Source organism: Rhincodon typus, chromosome 26, assembly GCF_021869965.1.
Source record: "Rhincodon typus isolate 14 chromosome 26, sRhiTyp1.1, whole genome shotgun sequence".
Lineage (NCBI taxonomy): Eukaryota > Metazoa > Chordata > Chondrichthyes > Orectolobiformes > Rhincodontidae > Rhincodon > Rhincodon typus.
In genome coordinates this window covers 1770654-1777507 of record NC_063357.1, presented here as the reverse complement: position 1 = coordinate 1777507, position 6854 = coordinate 1770654, and the positions used below count along the sequence as shown (strand labels likewise).

Sequence of the window (6854 nt, the reverse complement as noted above, 5' to 3'; positions counted from 1 at the left end):
GTGTGAGGCCAGAAGTACAGGAAATGGGTTGCACACAGCTGTCAATCACAGTAGTGGGGAATCCTTGATTGAGAAAAACGGTGGACATTCCTGGGGTCCCTTCTGGAAAGTAGCATCAACAGAACAGATGTGACAGAGATGGTGTAACTGGGAGAATTGAATGGAGTCTTTACAGTAAGCAATGTGTGAGGATGAATAGTCCAGGTAACGTTGGGAGTCAGTGGCTTTGTAATGGATAGCAATGGGTAGCCTATCCCCAGGAATGGAAACAGATGTCAAGGAAGAGAAGGGAGGAGTCAGAGGTGGGCCAGGTGAAGATGACAGTGGTGTGGAAATTGGAAGTGAAATTGTTATTTTTTTTTCCAATTCCAGGCAAGAGAAGGAAGCAGTACGAATGATGTCATTGATTTACTGAAGAAAGAGTTGTGGGAGGGACCCAAGTAGAATTAAAATAAGGAATGTTCCATGTATCACACAAAGAGACAGGCAAAACTGGGGCCCATGTGGGTACCCATGGCCTCAACTTCGACCTGAAGGAAGTGAGAGGAGGTAAAGGAGAAGTTATTCAAAGTGAGGATGAGCTCAGCCAGGTAGAGGAGGATGGTGGTGGATGGGGATGGTTCAGGCATCTTTTCCAGGAAAAAGCAGAGAGCCTCGAACCATCCTGATGGGGCATGGACATGCAAAGGGATTGCAAGTCCATGGTGAAGAGAAGGCGGCTAGAGCCTGCAAACTGGAAATTCTGAAACTGACATAAAGTGTCTGAAGAACCATGAAAGAAAGTTGGGAAGAGGCTGGAGCATTTTAATTCATTCAAAGGATGAGGGTGTCACTGGCTAGGCCATCGTTAATTATCCAGAGGGCAGTTAACAGTCAGCCACATTGCTGTGGGTCTCGAGTCACATGTACACCAGACCAGGTAAAGATGGCAGTTTCCCTCCCTTAAAGGCATTAATTTTTCCCAACAATTGATAAAGGATTCATGGTCATCATTCAACACTTAATTCCAGATTTTTAAAAAAATTGAATTCAAATTCCACCATCTCCATGGCAGATTTCAAATCTGGGTCCCCAGAACATTAATTTGGTCTCTGGATTAACAGACCAGTGATAATACCACTAGGCTTTTGTCTCCCCATTCAAACTGCACACAAAATTCATAATATTAAAAATAATGTTATTTACTTTTTTCCACAAAGGATATTGGAAACCTGGATCATGCTTTTCAAAAGCAGTGCATAATAAGACAACCGAAATTTTCAATTCTGGGGATTTTGGATGTCAAAAGATTCAGACAGAAAGCAAGTAAATGAAGCGCTGCAACAGGTTTAAGGGGCAGAATGGCTTACTGCAGTTCCTATCTTTGAACTTCTCTGAAATTTCAACCTTCCGTTATCTCATCATTACCTAAGAACACGGTAAGAAGCATAAACATAAGTACAGCCTCGTGAATATAACCATGTCATGGGCAGGTTTTAGACATTACCAGGTTTCCATTTGAACACTGCAGAAACCAACAGTTAAACAGTGAGAAATGCTTGCGATTGTTTTTTAAAGTGTGCCGAAGAACACTCCAAACGTTAACTGTTTCTCTCTCCATTGATGCTGCCAGACCTTCTGCGTTCTATGATTTTATTTCGGATTTTCAGCATCTGCAGTATTTTATGTTCATTATTTTTCTCACTGTATAGCCTCTTCCACATGTAACCGAAACAGTGTCAACTCTAATACTGCACGTCAGATGGTGGCCTTAAGCTTCAGGGAGTCTTCAGATTGTACCTTTGAATATTTCAGTGGGACATGGCTGAGAGGAGAATGAAGTCTCATTATTTTACCAGAAATGTGTCAGATTTCCGGTATTATTCATACGAATCATCTGCCGAATTGACATTTCCATATCGCAAGGGAAATTCTACTGCACTTAATTCCCCTCACACTCACATGTTGGGAAATGACTTGTAAAAAGTCCTGGTGATTCAGAAACTGTAACAGGGTGGGACCCAGATTTGGGCGCAGTTCCCCTGAATATGACATTGGGTCTATAATCAGAAATGTTGTATTGTCTGTTCGTGGGGTTACTGAAGCCGTGGACAACCTAATATATTGATGAATGTAACGGATCTCATTCGAACTGATACTATAATTGAGTTACATATTGAGTCGGCTGTGCATTAATTAAGCAGAAGTTTGCCTTTAAAAGTACCTGGGCTGATTAAACAGAGAATTAGCACTTTCCTTTTCTGACTGGGTCTGAGGAGAGAATAAAAATGATCACTTTCCGTATAAAATGCCCTCGGCCCAGTTTTAGCACTCACCCTTACCCCGATCAGCTACAAAACCCACCCATTATCTCCCTGCCTCTATTTCTTTAAATAGGATCCTCTTTTTGGGTTCCGCCTCACCCCATGGGGAGGCCGAGGGGTATAACTGAGCTTCTAAACCTCCCGAGGAACTGATTCCTCTTTCACTTGCTGAGTAATGGCGAAAAAAAATTTGAAATTCTGACAATGCCGACTCCTGTTCACTCCAAGCCTGAAGCTAATCAGGTGCCTTGGTCACTGACCCCCGCCTCCAGACATTGTCAGAAGTTTGATACATTCAAAAGGAAATTCCCTTGGGATCCCCTGATGTCATCGTACGATGATATCATTGGTCCGTTGGTTGTGATTGGCAGAGAGCTCTTCCTGTTGCAAGGTCATTGTGTTTGGAAGGTGTGGCTTGGGGCTCACACATTCTCCTGGATGGGAAGGGATCCTGCCCAGCTTGGCCCTAACAGTAAGGAGCTGTCCTTCAAACACCCACTCTCCCCCTGGCATTTTACAGATCTTCCTGGTCGGGATACTGCTCCCAGCTATAACCCACCCATCGGTGCCTGGTAAGTGTGCATTGTGGATGTGTGAGATTTCACAACGTGCTCCGGTCTTTCGTTCACACACACAGGCTGCTCATTCCACTACACAGTGAGGATTGTACTGAAGGTTTCTGGGGATTTAAGCAGATGCTGCACATGGGAGGCACTCACTTTGGAATAACGCACCACGACACTGGAACAGACCAAATTGTAACATTGATCTCTGAAAACAATTGAACTGTGAATCCCAGGTTAGCCTAGTGATCTGTAGGGAGGGATGAATGGATGTGCTGGTCCAGTTGAGATCTCCTCTGGTCTTGTGCAGCATTTTGTATGGCAGTACGAACCAGGATAGTGGGAGTGTCTCCTGTACATTAGCATGAAGATTCTGTATTAAAGATGCCTGTATGATTGTATTAAAGATGTCTGTGGTTTGCAGCTAAAGGCCCACCTACCAACTGCTGTTCATTTATGGGGAAACACTGGTCACATTGCAACTTAACAAGGCAAAAAGGAATTGGTCTATGAAGAGGTGGCTAAATGTTTTCTAGACTGAACTGTTTTAGAAGTGTCTCAATATAATTATAAGCTTGGGCCAAAGGGTAGAACAAGACGTATAGTTTTGTAACCCTGAGAAGAAACTTTCCAGTAATTAAAAAGGAGAGATGATGATGGTGACATCTCCTTCGATCTGTACCACAGTAAGGTGAGAACCACCATTAATATCCAATGTACACATGTGCTGTTCACAAGAGTACTTTGTCATTGATCTGGGATTAGGGCAGGAACCAGGGCAGGTTCCACTCCCCATAACCATGTAGTCTAGTCTTAACCTTTGGTGTTCAGCATCCTCCCACCTGCCGCCACACCAACCCCAGTCACTTACATTCAAATATTTTAAAGTTTGCACTGAGTTAAACAATCTCAGCTGGAAAGCCTCAATGTTAGTGGCTTAATGAAAGTAGGTGAGCAGAAATTGACAGCTTTCCGAATTGGTACTGTATTCAATAACTACAATTTTTAACTGGTTATGTTATGGTGAGGGGAGAGCGAAGGTGGGACGTAGCTTAAACTGTTGAACGAACAGCTTGTTCTCTTTCCATGGACACTGCCTGACCTGTTGTGATTCCCGCGTCTGCAGTAATTTGTTCCTACATTGAATGAATAGTGTTGCCTTGGGTGAGGGCAGAATCAGCTTGTTTACAGAATTTTCAGCCAATGTTAAAATTGAACACCAGTGCAGCAATGGGTTGATCCCTTTGAGAGAGAGGGAGAGAATCAGGAGAGAAAAATATTGGAGCAATAGTAAATGAATATTTCCACTTGATGTACATTACACTTGTCTTCATCTTCACCTGTCTGAATTGTTGTACCAAGTTGACTTTCAGTGTCACTTTTCAAATTTAACTGCCAAGAATTTCCTTCAGTATTTTCCACTTTGCAAAAATAATTGAAAATATGTTGCAGAACTTGGGAAAGTATCATCTGGTCAGGAACTGAGGAAATAATACGTTCTTCTTAGCTAGGTTTATGCTGACTGAGCTGCTACTTTGTTACTAGAAGATTTCTTTTGTCGTTTTCATGCCGTACTGTTTACATGCTGATTCCTTGAGACTAAGTGATGTTGAATAATTTCAGAAGTGTCCAATCTTTAACATTCCTTCTATTTGAGTAAATATTTTTTGATTTACCTCCATAATAAGCATTTTAAGAAATTAAAAATAAAATATCCAACTCTGTCAGAGAGACTAAATAGAGTGGAGTTAATTTCCTTAGAGTAGAGAAGGCTGAGTTGGGGTCAAATTGAGGTGTACACAGTTCAGAGGGGCGTGGACAGAGGGCATAGGGAGAAACTTTTCCCCTTAGCACGGAAGTCAATAACCACGGGACACAGTTCTAAACAGGCTTGAGCATGCCTGGAAAACAATGCCTGAAAGGATGGTAGAAATGGGAAACCTCAAGACATTTCAAGGACTACTCCAATGAGCACTTGAAACATCATAATGTACAAGACAATGGGTCAAGTACTGGAAAATGGGATGTTCGATGAATGGCATGGACATGATAAGTCGAAAGGCCTCTTTCCATTTTTTTTAAAACTCTGACTCAATAACTTGGAAAACTCACCTTGTTAACATCTAAGGTCTTGTGTCCCAATTGGGAGAGTTGACCCATGGACTAGTCAAGTAATAGTTCAACAGAATCCTACTCAGAGTCTCAAATACCTTACACAAAAGCATCAGACCTCTGCAACCTGGATATTTATTGACCCAGTTGCAGGATATACCCACCAGTGGTGAAAGAATCAACATGAGGGATACAGCTACTTGACCTCGGTACTTATATGGCGAATCCAGTTCAGTTTCTGGTCAATGGTGACCCCCAGGCTGTTGATAGAGCGGGATTCAGCATTGGTAATGCCATTGAATATCAAGGGATAAGGTTTAGATTTTGTCTCATGTTGGAAATAGTCATTGCCTGGTATTTGTGTGGTGCACATGTTACTTTCCACTTGTCAGCCCAAGCCTGCACATTGTCCATGGCAATGTCATCAGCATTTTGAAGCTACAAGATGGAGGTGGTGGAGACCTTGCCATTGGCCTTGAAATTATTAAGGTTGAACAGCCTGCTGTCCTTACGGTAAATGATTTGCATTCCCTTGGGCAGGTTTTGGTCAGTGAGATGGAGGATGGTGGCAATGAAAATGGTGAACAGGGTGGGGGTACGATGATGCAGCCCTGTTTGACGCCTGTCTCCGTGGTGAAAGGCTCAGACTCCAATTTGTGGTTGCAAACATGTCATCATACAGCAGCCTCAGCATCCTGATGACCTTACAGGGCAGCCACATCGTGATAGTATCTGCCAGACAGCCTGCCTGTTAATTGTGTCAAAGGCCTTAGGTTGATGAAGACCATGTAAAGCAGTAGCTTCTGTTCCTAGAATTTTTCTTGTAATTGACATGCTGTGAAGATCATGTCTGTTGTTCCTCTGCATGGGCAGAAGCCACACTGTGATTCAGGAACTATTTCCTGTAATAATGGTAGAAGTCTGTTGACAAGGACACGTGCAAGTACTTGCCAGTGGTTAACAGAAGGGAGATGCCTCTAATTCTTACAGTCAGCATTGTTATCCTTTGTGAATGTGGTCGCAGTCAGAGCATCCCTGAGCTCTGAGAGGAGTTCTTCTTTGAGCCAAATCTTCAGGAGCAAAGCATGAATATATTCATGGAGCTATGGGCCACCCTGTTTTATGATTGCTGCAGGAATCCCATCAGGACCAGTAGCCTTGTTTTTTAGGCTCCTTATGACTTCTTGCCCTTTGATTGCAGTAGGGAGATCTTCCATGTCACCTTGCATGGATCTCTGGGGGATTTGGTTGATGATTTCCAAGTTAACATTGGTATTAGGGTTGAGGAGTTCTTGGAAATGCTCTCTCCAGTGGGTGCTTATCACCTTATTATCCTTAAGCTGTTTTTCTCTGTCTTCAGAACACAGGGGTTTAGACCATGATAGCTTGGACCATATACTGCCTTGGTGGCGCTGAAGAAGCTTCTTGTGTCACTGGCATCTGCCAGCTGCTGGAATTCCAAGGTCTCATCAATCCACAGTTTGTTTTTGAGTTTCCCTTACTCTTTTCTAGACTCTTCGCTTTGGCATAGGCTCTTTGGTTGGCCTTGCAGTTGATGTCATTCTGCCAGTCACAGAAGGCTGTCCTTTTCTTGGAGATGAGCAGTTCAATTTCCGCATCATTCTCATTGAATCAGTCCTGACTTTTTCTGGATTTTATTGCTGGTACTGAGACTGGTTGATTTAAACAGACTCCGTTATTCCCGTATGTCCTCTGGCTATTCCCAAGGTAGGTTTTTGGCAAGTGATGCCTGTAAATGTTGCATAGTGACCGAGTCACTCAGACTTTTGATGTTGAATCTCAGCTGGGTCTGCTTCTTCTGAACCCTTCTCTTTCTGTGTAGTCTGATGGATATTGTGGAACAGATAAGACAGTG

The 6854-nt window shown here is 43.0% G+C and overlaps 1 protein-coding gene across 1 annotated transcript in view; it reads left to right on the top strand.

The window, feature by feature from the left end:
• The first annotated feature begins 2721 nt into the window (after positions 1 to 2721).
• The window catches only part of LOC109921683 (unconventional myosin-Ic), a 120623-nt gene continuing 116490 nt past the window's right edge, over positions 2722 to 6854 (top strand). The window contains exon 1 of the mRNA XM_048612419.1: positions 2722 to 2875. The gene's annotated coding sequence lies outside the window, so the exon portion shown is untranslated. The remainder of the gene's footprint in view (positions 2876 to 6854) is intronic.